This window comes from Xiphophorus hellerii, chromosome 20 (assembly GCF_003331165.1).
Source record: "Xiphophorus hellerii strain 12219 chromosome 20, Xiphophorus_hellerii-4.1, whole genome shotgun sequence".
NCBI classification, from domain to species: domain Eukaryota; kingdom Metazoa; phylum Chordata; class Actinopteri; order Cyprinodontiformes; family Poeciliidae; genus Xiphophorus; species Xiphophorus hellerii.
In genome coordinates, this window is record NC_045691.1 from 26273742 (window position 1) to 26289099 (window position 15358).

Here is a 15358-nt window from a genome sequence, read left to right on the forward strand (position 1 = left end):
AAGATGAAACTTTAAAGCTTTTTTTTTTTTTGGCGTTATTAGTCGGGGGAATTCCGTAATTGTTACGATCGAGTCTACATTTTTGATTAAAACGCTTTTATTCGCTGGAACAATAGCGCCTCGTTATTCCACTGGTGGAACGAATAGTCCGTTCCCGAAACGGGGAAAGTGGAGGAACCTAAATTTAGCAGCGGTCCTTCCTTCCGAGTTTGTCAACAACCCAGAATGGCGGAGGAGGACTTGACATTTTCCAAATGTTTCCTCATCCAGTGCGCGCAGGAAAAGTCTGCAGTAAGGCATATTTAATTATAGTGCGCAAATCATGAAGGTCAGTGCCGGTGAACTCTCCTCACGGATCAATACGACCTGCCAGAGTTAACATGATTGTTCTCCCCCCTGCTGAAGTTCTCACTCTGCTGATCTGCATTATTTCCGTTTTAATTCTCCATCTAAAACCTCTGCCGGAGACACTTTTTGTTTTTTTCCCCCGCTCTGACCCTCATCGTGCACTGCAGATGAAACTCGGATGGAGGTCAAGAGGATTTATGGCTTTTTTCCCCTCTTGCAGATTCGTGGCTTCGGGTGACGTTCTTCGCGGCGGGGCCTGTAATCCTCGTTGACACGGACCAACCTGCAGCTCAGAGTTCCTGTAAACATCTCGGATATAGATTAGCAAAAAAAAAAAAAAAAAAATCCTTGCACCGCTGACCTCAGAAGCATGGCGTGACAGCCATTGCTCACGGACCGGCTCATTTTCTGTACTGCAGGCTAAAATTGATGACTGGACCGGTCTGTTATGAGAGATGGCGGTTATTCCTTCTTGCAACGCGGTGAAGTATGATTCCCGCGCAGCGCGGCCACGTGCTGCCTACAGACCATAGGAGGGGGATCGATACTGCAGCCGGCGGAGCTTGCAGTCAAATTATAGAAAGGAGCAGGAACGCAGACTCCTTTCCTCGTCACTTTCGACTTTGAAGTCTTCCCCCACTCGTTTCTACACGAGTACGGAGCCTAGCAAACGGATTTCCGTCTGTTCGCCTCTTCACAGATAGATCTTTGTGAAGTAGCAGGAAAATGACAAGTTGTTTTCAAAATTATTTGCAAATATTTGAAAAATTCAGTGTGATTTTGTATTCTGTCCCCTTTTTACTCGCAATGCTTCTTAGAAACGACGTTCAATGCGATTAACTGCAGGAGCCACCCCCCAAAAAACACCTGGGGGTGTTCGGGAACGGACCCCCCAGGTATCTCCTTAATTACACTGCGCCAATTTTTTATCTTGACATTTAACATCTGTTTGCCATTTTGTCTCATTTGAATGTTGGTATGGCGTTTGGACTAGACCAGGGGTCTCAAACTCCAGTCCTTGAGGGCCGCAGTCCTGCAACTTTTAGATGTGTCTCTGCTGCATCACACCTGAGCAGAATAATTAGGTAATTAAGGCTCTGGAAAACTGATCCACACAAGGAGGAGGTCATTAAGTCATTTCATTCCAGTGTTTTGTACCTGTGGCACATTTAAAAACTGCAGGACTGCGGCCCTCGAGGCCTGGAGTTTGAGACCCCTGGACTAGACCGTTCTAACACATGGATGTGTTTTGAGGGTAAATGTCCTACTGCAAGAAGAAGAAGAATTACTTTATTCATCCCAGCAGGGAAATTATTTCGCAGTTACAGCACACCACAGGAGCTGCGTCTGCAGGCAGCCAGCTGAGCCGGCGCCATTTTTGAAGGAGGACATGCGGCAAAGGTAGTCGAACCCGCGACGTCCGTGGGTCTAAGGCCTCCAAATGTGGGGCGTGCTAACCTCCTGCGCCACCACAGCACGCCCCAGAATAACTCCATCCGGGTCTCCAAGCTTTGATTAGGATTTTTTTCTGGACTAGCCCGTATTTAGCTCCATCAACTTCTCCTATCTTGTGAAGGACAGTGTCCCGCTGACCTGACAGCTCCTCTAGACACGGCAGACTTGTAGGGTATGTGTGCGCATTAGCTGCACGAATGCTACTCTGACATGCATGCTGTTATGACGGGTGGTGCGTTGCAGCTGCTGTGCTGTGTTAATTTTCCTCTAAACACTGTTGTGCATGTAAGCCAAAAAAAATAATAATTCTGGTCTTTTGCATTCAGAGCACCACGGACCAACAGCATGGGACAAGAAGAAATTTTTAAAAATTCAGTGGACTGGAGGGGATTGTCTGCAGTGAATACACATCCTGTATTGAAAACGTGGAGGGTTGGTCGGCATTTTGCACGCTTCACTTAAAATGACTGCGATACTGGAAATGACGACAGACTGCTGGGAGGGGTGGGCGAGTTGCAACAATAACAACCACATGTGCAACGACACACGCTGACTCATGTCTTCATGTGTGAGGCGTCTAAATTATAGAACGTGATTAAAAAAAAGCCTCTTTGCCTTTAAAACAAGTCACCAAGCTCATTCCTGTGCCCTGACCTTTGACACTATGTGAGGCGATATCACTTCGTTTCAGATTTAGTTTTATGTGGTTTCTTGCATCGTTGGTCTAATCCGTTTGTGTAAGACAGGTATGCCTTGAGCCAGAGTTCATTCTTTATTGTAAATCTCTTCTTCTCTTTTAAAGCATTTTTGGTCTGTGTATGGAGATGCAGCCTGAGGAAGACGTGGATGTTCCGATGATCTGTCGTGACAGCTATATCGAGGCCCCAAATGGAGCGGGGACAGAGGCAACAGTGTAACAGTGAAGTGTTTAGTGAGAAGAAGAAAAAAAAAAAGAACACACACTGGAACGGATCACGGAGGATCCAGCAGAGAGCGAAAGGGGAAGAGGAGCTTAAAAACGGAGGGAGAGATGGAAATGACAAAGGAACCAGACGAGCCAACGACAGGCGAGTAGATGCACCTGAGGAAGGGGGTTAGGGTGAGGCTAATTGGGAAATGATAAACAGCTGGGAAGGGCAGGCTGAGGGCGACTCGGTAAAACAAAGTAGGAAGGAGCCCTGGACGGCAAAGCGGAAATAAATACTAATCAAACAAAACAAATCCAAAAACACAATGAGAGTAAGAAAACTAAGAGAAAACAAACTGAAATGTAAGGTAAATAATGGAGGAATCACAAACCAGAAGCACAAATGGAAAAAGTCCAAAACATGACTGGATCCTGTTTTTCAAACTCTACATTAAATAAAGAAATTAAATAAATAGTTATATTTTTTGGTTCTAAAAGACCAGCTGACCAGGCCCTGCTGGTTTTGTGGTCACGGCCAAACTTTTAATAAACTTTACTTCTTCCTCTCACTCTTAAACAGGTCAGCTTTGTAGAGTAAATTATTACTCCATTTACTAATTATCCTGTCAACAGTGCCTGTGTATTAAATATTAAGTCGCCACTGATTTTCAAATTAGTATCATCGCAACTACTGTCAAGTTGTTGGCATTTATAAAGCTGCGTATTTTTGTTATTTCTGTTTACCTGTCTTATTTGACTTGGCCAGGTCAAGAGGCTCTGATCTCAAAGGGTTTTTTTTATTTGGTTAAATAGAGATTTGATAAATAAAAAGAAGAAAACAAATCAGGGTAGCTTTTTTTTTAAATGGCTACAGTAGATTTTATTTAGGGATAATAAAGTAAATGGGAATGCACACACATGCCACACTTTTCTGAATTTTGTTTGTAAATGGTTTTTTTTTTTTAAAAACTACACATCGAGCACATAAAATTCCAATAAAATATGCTAATGTTTGTGGTTGTAGCCAAACAGAATCGGATAAAAGTTTGAAGGGTTTGGACAGAAACGCGGAGCCGCCATCACACTGCTCAATTCTGGCCCACAGAGAACTCGGGTCCAGTCTGTTCCCAAGGTCTCCACTTACAGACCGTCAGACTCCCACGATATGAAACACTTCGTGCCATCTAACAGACTTCAATGTCTCCTTTAACAGCAGTAGGAATTAATACTAATAAACAACCAATCAGGCAGTGAAAGATGGCAAATGTATTGACGGTTCTGTCTGCTAGGCTGAATATCTGACAGGTTTTTTTTTTTTTTTTTACATTCACAGCAACATATAGCTAGCCTTAAAAAGAAAAAAAAAAGACATTGTGTTTAGTAATGTTGACGTTCCAATGGACCTTCTGGAGGATTTTCACCCCAAACTCCAACTAAATTATAAGGTTGCAAAGAGAGGAAAGCGTCTTTGTGGGGGGGAAAAGAGAAGTGTTCAAAAAGAACACAAGTGCAGACTGGTTTCCATGAATATTTGATGATTCAGTCAATGTCAAATTTATTTATACAGCACTTTGAAAACAGGCGTAAAACTGCACCAAAGTGCTGTAAAAGAACGACAATAACACAAATTGATAAAAACAGAGTATCAAAACACTACTTCAAATAAATGCCAAAGAATAAAAATGAGTTTTGAGATGCGATTTAAAATGATCCAGGCTGTGGGCAGATCTAATTTGAAAAGGTAGATTGTTCCATAGAAGAGGAGCAACAACACAAAAAGCCCGATCTCCTTTCCTCTTAAGTCGGGTTCGAGGAAAAAAGCTGAATTATTATAAAAGCTGATTATTTGAACGTAGGGTTCTGGACACAGACTGAAATTTTAAAAGGTTCCGGAGATAAGGCGGAGCTAATCCATTTAAAACTTTATAAGTTAATAGAAGAATCTTAAAATCTATTCGATAAAAGACAGGCAGCCAGTGTAAAGAGGCCAGTATGGGCCGTATATGGTCACGCTTCCTGTTTCCTGTAAGAAGTCGTGCTGCTGCCTTCTGGATGATTTGAAGTCGCTGCATCTGTGATTTATCCAGGCCTCTGTATAAAGAATTGCAATAATCCAATCGAGATGTAATGAAGGCATGGATAAGTCCTTCAAAGTCCTTAAAACAAAAATAAGATTTAACTTTTGCTAAAATCTGCAGGTGATAAAAACTTTAATAACAGAGCTAACTTGTTTATTTAGCTTTAAACAGCTATCAAAAGTAAAACCAAGATTCCTAGCAGAGGTCTGACAAAACCGAGCTAAAGAACCAAGAATCACATCTGGATTTGTAGTGTGAAGACGCTGACCAAATAATATAACTTGAGTTTTACTTTCATTGAAGTGAAGAAAGTTTCGTTCCAACCAAGATTTGACTTCAGCTAAACAATCTATCAATAGCTGAAGAGATTCATTTTTACCATTTTGTAGTTTAAGGGGCATATAAATCTGGACGTCATCTGCAAAGCAATGAAAAGAAACGTTAAATTTATGGAAAATCTGACCGAGAGGCAATAAATATAAGATAAACAAAATGGGACCTAAAATTGAGCCTTGGGGGACGCCGTACTTTAAAGGTTTGGCCCCAGAACAGCATCGGTCAAGATGAACTGAGAAAGTCCTGTTTTCTAAGTAAGACTTAAACCGTTCAAATACCGGACCTCTCAGGCCAACACAGTGTTTTAATCTATGTAAGAGAATCTGATGATCTACAGTGTCAAATGCTGCGCTCAGATCTAGAGGTAATAAAACTGCGACGTTGCCTGAATCAACTGTTAAAAGAAGATCATTATACACTCGGAGCAAAGCTGTTCCAGTGCTATGAGCAGCTTTAAACCCAGACTGAAATTTCTCAGTTATATTATTGTCTTTTAAAAACATTTCAAACTGAATAAAAACTAATTTTTCAGGCCTTGAGTGCAGGAGTGCAACTCATTATTTAATGTCCCTAATGGTCCAAACTCTTCCTCTGCTGCTGTGAATGTGAGCTGCTTGTCAAAAGAGAATCTCAGAATCTCTTTCTTTGTGTTGAGAAGGACACTAGCAAGCATCGTGCCTTTGCTATTTTTCCACTAGAGATCACAGCACTTCAACAAAATGCACATCTTTCAAATTTCATCAGAGGGCTATTAGTGCAACTCTCTCTTCGTTCAATTAAACCACGCGGAGCGCCAGAAGGTCACGACGAGTGACGTGTGCCTACGAATGTGATTTCGCGTCAGCGAGAAGCTGCAACCTGGGGAAGGGAAAGGAAGGTGCTTAACAGTGGAATTACAGCTGGAATGAGTTTTAAATCTGAGAGTTAATGTTGGGGAAATGGAAAGCCCAGTGACAGCGCAAATTGCCTCCGTGAGGGATAAAACCCATCAGAGCGGTGAAGTGGAGAGATTACGTAAGATCAGACTGAAACTTGGTCCAGACAATAGGAGCACGGCTTTGCGTTTGCCTTTTAACCACCACAGAAAGAGAGAGGACTTGAAGGAATAGCTCAGGATTGTTGTAGTGGGCTTCCGATAAAAGGTTAGAAGCAGCAAGCGTTGTACCCGCTGTAGGGAAGAGTCTGGCTGTCGTCATTTAGCGTAAATCAAAATGAGTTGGTCATGGAGGCCCGAGGTAGACATATAATATCTGGAGGGTGAAGATCGAAGATGACTCAACTCCAACTGACACGACGCCAAGGAAAGATCACTCTGCCCACACACACACACACACACACGAGTGTAACTTAGGTAGAGCGCGAGGTCAAAAGGTGAAGGCGGTGGAACTCATGGCTTTACCCGACACATTTGGCACAACGCTGCTGCAGAGAAAGAAGGCAAAAACAAATTCAAAAGAGTCGTACATTAGGTCCGTGAAGTTAGCTGCTGGAAACCATGGAGAAATTGATAGGTGTTGGTGGTGCCATAAGATTACTGTTCAGTACTGGCTTTGCTGGAGGATAAGTGTCATCTATTTTATTGCTATCTATGCGTCCTGTTCGGCATAGTTGTCAGGCAGATTTCGCACCAGGGGAGTAATTACTTAATAGTACAGGAAGTACGTAGATGAGCAAATTGATTTTTGGTCACGTGTGTGAGATTGCGTATGAATATTTGCACTACATGCCCGGAAAGCTGTTGCTTTAGAAAGAAGATGTTTGGTGCGCACACAGCCTCTGCCGTTTGTGAAATACAGGAAGACAGAAAGTGATGATGACATTCTGTAGGATACCAGAAGCTTCATTGCTTTGAAATAGTAATGCTTGTAGTTGCTTAAAAAGCTGCCGTTTGATTTGGTTTTTGGTGATAGCAAAGCAGATACTTGCACATTCGTTTTGAAATTTCCATACGAAAGCTTCGAGGCTTTAAAGATCAGACTTTTTGTTGTGCTGCATGTCTTTACTTCCAGTTGATATTTTAAGTGCATGTCACATCATTCAGGCTTCCCTCTACTTTGTTCCTTCTGCGAGGTGGGTTGAGGAAAAACTGTATTTAGAAATGTGAGGAGCAGGTAACAACCTTATTCTCCCCTGAAAACAAGGGCGAAAATGCTTTGTGCGGCCCTCATCTCCACTGCAACCAATCAGCATCCGGGAAAATTAATGCCGCTTCTGTATTGGCTGCTTCACTAACACTAGCTAGTATGGTTAAAAAAAAAAAAAAAAAGACATTACAAAGTTTAGTCGACATGGAAATTAGTTTAAAAAAAAAAATTTAAATTGTAAAATTTCATGTTAATTAAAAATATAAATAAGTTGTAGTAATCTTTATTTATTTTTACCAATTATTTTTTAGCTTAATATAATTGTTAAAGATAGTTAACTTAACTGAATTTGGAGCAATATTTTTTATTAAGTGTTGTAAAAATGTTTACACAATAACTATAATAGTCGCATCCCACAAAAAAAATGTGCAAATAGGCGATTTTGCGATTGCTGTCTTAAGTGGCATTCCACTGTACACATTTTTAAGAAATTATTTATCTTTTATATTTAATTTTTGGCATAAAAATCAAACATTTCCTGTGAGTGGAAATGTTCGAAGATGGAAGAAATGTCTCAAACAACAGGAGCGCCATCTACTCCGGGTAAGATATTAACTGCATATAACCTGTTAACAGAACCATCCATCCATTGTCCATTTTCCTTTGGGCCAGAGCCGGGTACAACGTGGACCGGTCACCAGTCCATTACAAGGCTTTTAACTAAATCTTACTTCAAAACTATTCCTTTAATAGACAAAAAAAAAGAAGACATTGTTCCCTATGCTCCAGCTTATCTATCTGTACTATAGAATAAAAGGCTAAAGGTCACTTGCAGTTCGTAGGTCAAGCAAATCTTTTTTTGCTTCGTTTTTTATCTTTCCATGCAAGTCCCTATTATGCATCCGTGACAGGAAGAGCGAGCGAGAGCTAAATGTGCTCCTGTTAATGAGATACTGGTTATCTCCATAGCACAGTGCCTCCCACCCTCTCCAAGCACTACATTATTGTGCATCAGAGAGGAACGCTGTGTGCCATTAGTGCTGAAAAACGGTAATGGAACAGCTCCTACCGTCTCTTATTAGTGGGGTTACCATGACCCAGCAGAAGTAATAGACCTGGATAAAGACATGGGCTTATATGGGATCTTCTATGTAAAAAAAGAAAAAAAAAAAACCCACAGTGGCTGGAAACAAAAGCGATGCTACATTTTCCTGGCACTCCTTCAGAGGCTGTTTCCTGGAGCTCTGGAGCTTGATGAATGCATCACCGTGGGCAATTGAGTAAAATTTTTCCACTCTTCATTAACTTTGGCATTTAAAAAAAAAAAAAACAACAACAACCTTCAAATCAGAGAAATTTCAAGCTTCATTTGCAGAAGCGCGGTGTAATGTGCAAAAAGAAAAGGAAAAAAATCCAACTCCCTGGGAAAGCGTTCGTTTCTCTTACGTCGCAACACTGTAATTACAGATTTGTCTTTCATCACCAATGTTCAAGTCAAACAGCTTGTGTAATCTCAAACATGGCAAGTTGTTACCTTTTAATTCAGTCAGAGAAAGCAGGCGAGAGCAGCATAGCGATTGTGATTCCCCAAAGCATTTCATTATTCCGCTCTGTACGATAGCATCTTTAATTCCATTTTAAATAGGTTTATATGTCCATCATAAAATACTCCCTCGAGGGTTTAATTATTGTCGAGAGATAAGGGGCGCTACGGGAACAGAGTGGGGACAAAAAAGAAAAGGAAAAGAAGACAGTCATTTCTAAAGATGGAGACACAAATTATGTAGCTCTCTGTGTCTGATGGTGTTCTTTGTAAGGCTTATCGCTGGTGACATCACTTCCTGCCGCTTTCATTCATTCGGATTAATCTTGTCATCTCCTCTTCGCTGACAATGGTACCCCTGCATCTGCACACAAAAAAAGGGGGGAGATTAAGTGTGTAATCTAAAATTTCTGATTCAATGAGTTTTGATACAGATACAACCCTATTGATGGGTTGAACCATGAATGCATTTGTCCTTGTGTTTCCCCTCATGCTATGCGCTCACAGTGCAGGTGAGAAGTTTACGCACACTAATTGTCGGCATGAATGCCGTTCATTTGGGGCTTGAATAGGTGCATTTTGAAGCGTTTCTTCAGGGTGAAACGATTACAAGAAAACATCAATCATTTCTGAAAAGCAGATTTGAGTGCGCAAGTACAAAATTGTTGTTGGGTGTCATCGAATCAGCACAATGAATGGATTATTACATTTGGAGGCTGAAATGTATGAAATGCACACCACGCACCAACTTTTGGATGGCTATGTTTTAGCAAGTTACGGAGAAACCCTTTTTTTTATTTCCTGCCACATGGGAGGCTTTACAGCATGGTGCACACATTTTCAATATGGGCCATTCATGTCAGGATGCATGATCTGTAAGATCAGCTTAGATGTGTATTTCACATTATTGGCCTATTAGAAGAGTTTGTGTCTGAACTCATTCATTAAATACAGAAGTGCCACCAGAAAAAAAAAAAATGTATCCAAGGCAACATGCTCTCTCCACCATGCATGAGAGCAGGTGCATTCTCACCTTGAACCCTTCAAACATTCCTACTGATGTCCAAATAGCTCAATGTCCTCTGACCAAAAAAAGAATGTTTTCCAGGAAAGCCTGTTTACCCAACTTCAGTTAAGTTTTACCTGAATTTGAAAGTGTGCGTTTTAAAACAAGGTCATTTTCTGGGTCGCCACACTCCAAGTCCTTGTAGAAGTTAAGCTTACTTCATTGTAGGCAGCGACGGTGGCGTTTCTATGACACTTGGTGGACCTGTTGTGTGACCCAAATGCAGATGGAGTGACACTGGGGTAATGACAAAAGCAAACTATTGTGCAAAATTTACTTTTTGTACATTTTTGTACTTCTGTTTGGGTCTCTACTGCTAAAGACAGTCTGGTAAAAAAAAAACAAAAAAAAAAAAAACATCCAGCTATTATCTGGGAAAGATTTTGTGCAAAAGCTGTAATAAGTATGTTTTGTATAGCCCACCGAACTACCCTAACTTGTTTAAAACAAAGCATAATAGTTGACCTTTAAAAAAAAATTTAAAAATCAGAAAAACCTAACAAAATCCAGTAACGATACAGGGAAAATCACAGGGCTGGTAGCAGGTACTGGAACAGATTGAGGAACAGAGTGGCACCAGAAGAATCTGGCATGGAGAAACACAAACCGACTGGCATTGGTAAAGAGAGCAAAACCAAGGAGCTGGGGAAAATTGACTAATGACACGGAGCAAGGCAAGAAGACACTGTGGGAATATCTGAAAAAACAAAACAAAACATGAAATAACCAAACTCATGAACAGAAACAGTAGTAAATTGGAAAAAGATTGCAATTTCTAATAGGGTATTGTGTGTCGTTTCAGGTTCCAACTCTGAAACGACACAACATTTAATTTAAGATTGTCTTAAAAATGTAAGATGTAAAACAATGATCACTTTAGATGATTGTTCAACAAGCACAATGACTCAAAGCACATCTAAACTGGTTTTGGAAAGAACAAAGCAGGCCAACATTAAGCATCTGTAAAAAGCCCTGACCTCAATCCAGCTCAACCTTCAGGGTTATGCTTAGAAGCTGGAGCAGTCCACCAATCCAATATGAACCTTAGCATTTTTTGCTGGAAGGTTCAAACAGGCAGTCAAATTTAGGCCAGGACCTCAAAAAAAAAAATAAAATAAAATAAAAATAAATAAATCAGGTCCTTCTCTACAAGACAGGCTCCGTGTTTACATTTGAGCCTGCAAATATAATAGTAACATTGTGGATTAGATCAAATCTACAATAATGTCATAGATGCCGACATCTTCTTCTTGGAACTCACTGCAGTTGTTTTACATCAAACTAACCATGTGAAACAAAGGGTTCAAAGTCACCAGGAACAGAATGAACCTGATATTCATGGCGGTGGAGAGTGCATGTCCCACCATCAGCGCATGTTTGCAAAGTCACACATGGCCGACAGCGTGAGTCTTTTTTTTCCCCATTTGACTCTGAGCCATCGTCTCTTTTAGCCCAAACACTGGACGGTCAAATAAATTGCTATGTCAACCATAAAATTACCTTCAATTCAAATTTCCCTCAGCTGTGTAAACCCCCCCCCAAAAAAAATCCAACTCACATCCCTTCTCACACAAGCACATCTCAGTGATTGAGCTAAATTCTACATTTTCTTCCTCTTACATCCTCCGCTCGGAAACAAAAAACCAGCGGCTGGTTTGAAGCCCAATAAATGGGTTGCTCGGTGAAATAGGTAACCTCTTAATCTCTTTTCTTTTCCTTCCCTCACCATGATGTTTTCTGTGAACTACTCTCTCTTGACTCACGGTAACCTACATCCCTCCCACATACTCGTTAACCGTTAGGCACGCTGCGTTTATGCTGCAGGAAATGATTACCCCTGAGAGCCCTCCGTGAAGAGACCAAGCAGGGATTCACTTCTTCAGCTTCTTCGCTCCGGTTCGTCGAACAAAGAGGCGACAAAGAATGTGAACGCGGGTCCTGTTTGGAAACGGCACTTACAGTGACTTCATCTTTCTGCCAATCTTAATCAAAAGTTCTTCCAGGTTTATAGCCACAAAGAAAGGGAGAGTGTAAAGGATTTACTCACTGGCAACAAACCTCCACGGCTAAATAAACATCTGCTATTTGGTTCCAGCGAAAGGTTACAATTAACAGTGAAAGCCCTCTGACATTTGAATTCCCCTGGCGGTATTGATTACTTGTTAGCTGAAGTCAACAGTACTGATGGAAGCTTTATTACTCCACTTAATGAGTGATGTTTTATTAATGCCTATGTAACAAGATTACCTTTATCTCAATGAAAGCCATCAGTCTTTGCCCCCTACTGAGCAGTGATGTGAATGCTCATTAAGCTCTCTACGGATCCTGTTCTCTGGAAATCTGCTCCATCTGCACGAAACGCCGCAATCTGGAGAAAAAAACAAAACAAAACAACAAAAAACGAACACTCTGTTGGACTCCTAAAGGCCCCCACCTCACCGTCTGCATTCAGGCAAGCAGGAAAGCGAGTACACAAAACAAAATAACTGAGCTACCTCCTTTGGTTTCAATGTGACTTTCTAGCGCTGCCTACTCACAATCACTGGACACTTCAATTCAAGTAGCTATTATTAAGATCTGTCGCTGTAAAATCAGATACACCTTAAAGAAGCCAGTATGCCATCACATGTCACCAGTTCTTCCCTTGAGAAAAACTTCCTCCTTTTTTCAAGGAATAGTTATAACAGGTTGAACTTTATATCTATGTACAAGGCCTTGCAAAACCACTCAGACCTTTCCACAGACTTCCTCTTCTCTCCCTCTCTCTGATACTTTGCAGAACTACTTTTTACTGCAGTTTCATTTGAGGTGCGTCTTTACCAACCTGTACATGAAGTATCTGCCCATTTTTTTCCAGATATCTTGACCTCAAGTCAGATTGGATGATGAGCCTTTGTGAGCAGTTTTTATGTGCCACAAATTCTCAATAAAATCTAGAACTTGACATTAACTGGGCTATTTTATATTTGGACTGTTGTCCTCCACCACAGATCACAAGTCTTTTGCAAAGTCTAACAGGTCTTCTTCCAGAATTTGCTGTGCTTAGCTCAGATGGTTCTTGACCAGCTGACTTTGGTCCAAAATTACAGATTTTATTGTCAGGAGGCCTATGCCTTCACTTTATCTACAGGCTGCAGGGCATATCCTGGGAGATGACTCATTTAGAGCACCAATATTTAGCTGGTTCTTGTCCAAGGATGTTAACCCTAAGTCAAGAAGGGTCCATGAGTATTGCTAACATGCACACAAACTCAAATTTAGAATCACTCCCTAAATATGGCTTTTGACTGTGGGAGGAAATCAGAAATTAAATGGTTTGAATTTATGGCACTTTCTAGCAGCACTGACCTCTCAATATGCAAATCTGTGGGTAAGTAGGGATTGCGTGTCTTGCCCAGGGGCACATTGAAAGGTGAAAGCTGGAATCAAACTTACTACATCTCAATAGCAAGGCCACGACTCTGCCACCGAAACATTTTTTTGCCAGAATAACTGACAACACAAAACTACACTGCTGCACAAACAAAGTTAATAACAGAAAAGCAGTGTTGTATAGTAACGAAGTAAAAATACTTCACTACTTTACTTAAGTATATTTTGGAGTACTTCATACTTTCCTCGAGTATGAAAATTTTTGATGACTTTCACTTTTACTTCACTATATTTCCGAACTTAATTGCGTACTTTTACTCCGATACATTTTCAATGTGTGGTTTAGTTACTCGTTACAAAAAAGCGAGAGAGAGAAACAAAGTGTTTTGACCCCACCTACTGATTAGCAAGTAGGCTACCGAACAAAGTCCGTAGCCTGGGCTTGTTCATCACCTCCAATAGGATACACCTGTTTCGCTTCTCCCATTGTTGGGGAAATCAGAACACCTTACAGCGGGTGGGACGGAGGGACGAACAGAGAAGGGTGCTGCCCGCACTGACGCGGCTCAGGGATTACGTGACACGCAGCGCCGTGCCCTATAATGCACTGTAAGCTATGTAATGTGTTTGAGGCAGTTGACCAAAATCCCGGACAATTTTTAAATTCCCCCCGGACATCTTTTTAGGTCTGAAAAGTAGGACATGTCCGGGAAAAAGAGGACGTCTGGTCACCCTAGTTCAATGGGGGACAGAAGCCATAGCGATAGCAATTTAGACTAAATTTAACGAATATAGGAAAGGCATGCAAGTTCAAAACCACAAACCATTAACATGTGCTACTCTTTAAAACTGGAACAATTTATTAGCAGGTTTCATTTTGCCTGCACTTGGTTGGGTACATTATTTTAAGTTTATTTGACAAGTTTACCAAAATATAAGAAATGTCATTCACACTTGCCTTGTTTTACTTTTTACTTGTACTTTTCATTACATTACTTGAGTACATCCATTTTTACAGTAATTTCCATACTTAAGTACAAGAAGTTTCAGATACTTTAAGACTTTTACTCAAGTAACATTTCAGTCAGTGACTTCGACTTTTACCAAAGTCGTATTTTGGAGAGGTACTTGTACTTTTACTTGACTCTGAGATTTCAGTACTTTATACAACACTGCAGAAAAGATGCTCAAAAGTTAATTAGCATTTTTCATTTTTAAAAAATGAGAGAGGAGCGAAGCAAAGTGTCACAACATCACAAAAACAAAGTTAAATAACCTCTATTTCTTTTCTTTAAGGGTTTAAAATTACTTTAGCATCTCAGGCAAAGAAACAAAACAAAACAACAACAACAACAACCAAACAAGGAAATGCTTTGCTATTTTACACTTATACTGGAACTGGTCAAAACGCTTGAGCTTCAAGTCATTTTTTCAGGCCAAAATAGACGCGATTACAATTTTCTTTCCCCTTTCATCGAGTAATAATTTTCCTATACATGCCTCCTCTATGCGTTTTCCCACAAAGCACAAATTCATTGGTTTTAGTGAACTCCAATCTCAAGTTAACCAAGCTCTCGAGCACCACCCATTTTTTCATAAATGTTTGTAGAAGCCTTTGGTCTAGGATTTTTACACATGTGGTCATATAAGTTAGTGGAAGACACACAATCATTTCTTAAGTTAACAGAACATTTTCCAGAGGAGAAGAAAAAAATTCACTGAGTGGTAGCTGTGTGGACAAAAACATTAATATTGGAGCTAGAATGGGCAGAATGATTAGATACAATAGAAATGCAACAGCAGCTTAAACAAGCGTCAAAGTCTGCAGAAAGCCTTTGCAGAAAGCGCAACAAGCCAAATCTGGAAGCAGACGGGCTGCAGCAAAAAAAGGCTAAACTGGGAACAGGAAACTGAGGCGACAGCTCACAGAAAATTATTAAAATTAGGGAATAACAAATTGAAAAGAAACTTTCTGATCCCCAAAAAACAACTTGACATTAAAAAAAAGAATAAATACATGTTTCATCGTGTCAGAGGCTCAGGTTGGTAGCAGTAGTGTAAGGTTTTGCTGCAGCCCACCTGGTGCCCTTTATTGCTGATTGAGCATGTCGTACACGTTGTAAGTGCCACAGCCTGCCTGAGTGTTACTGCTGACTGTGTCCGTCCCTT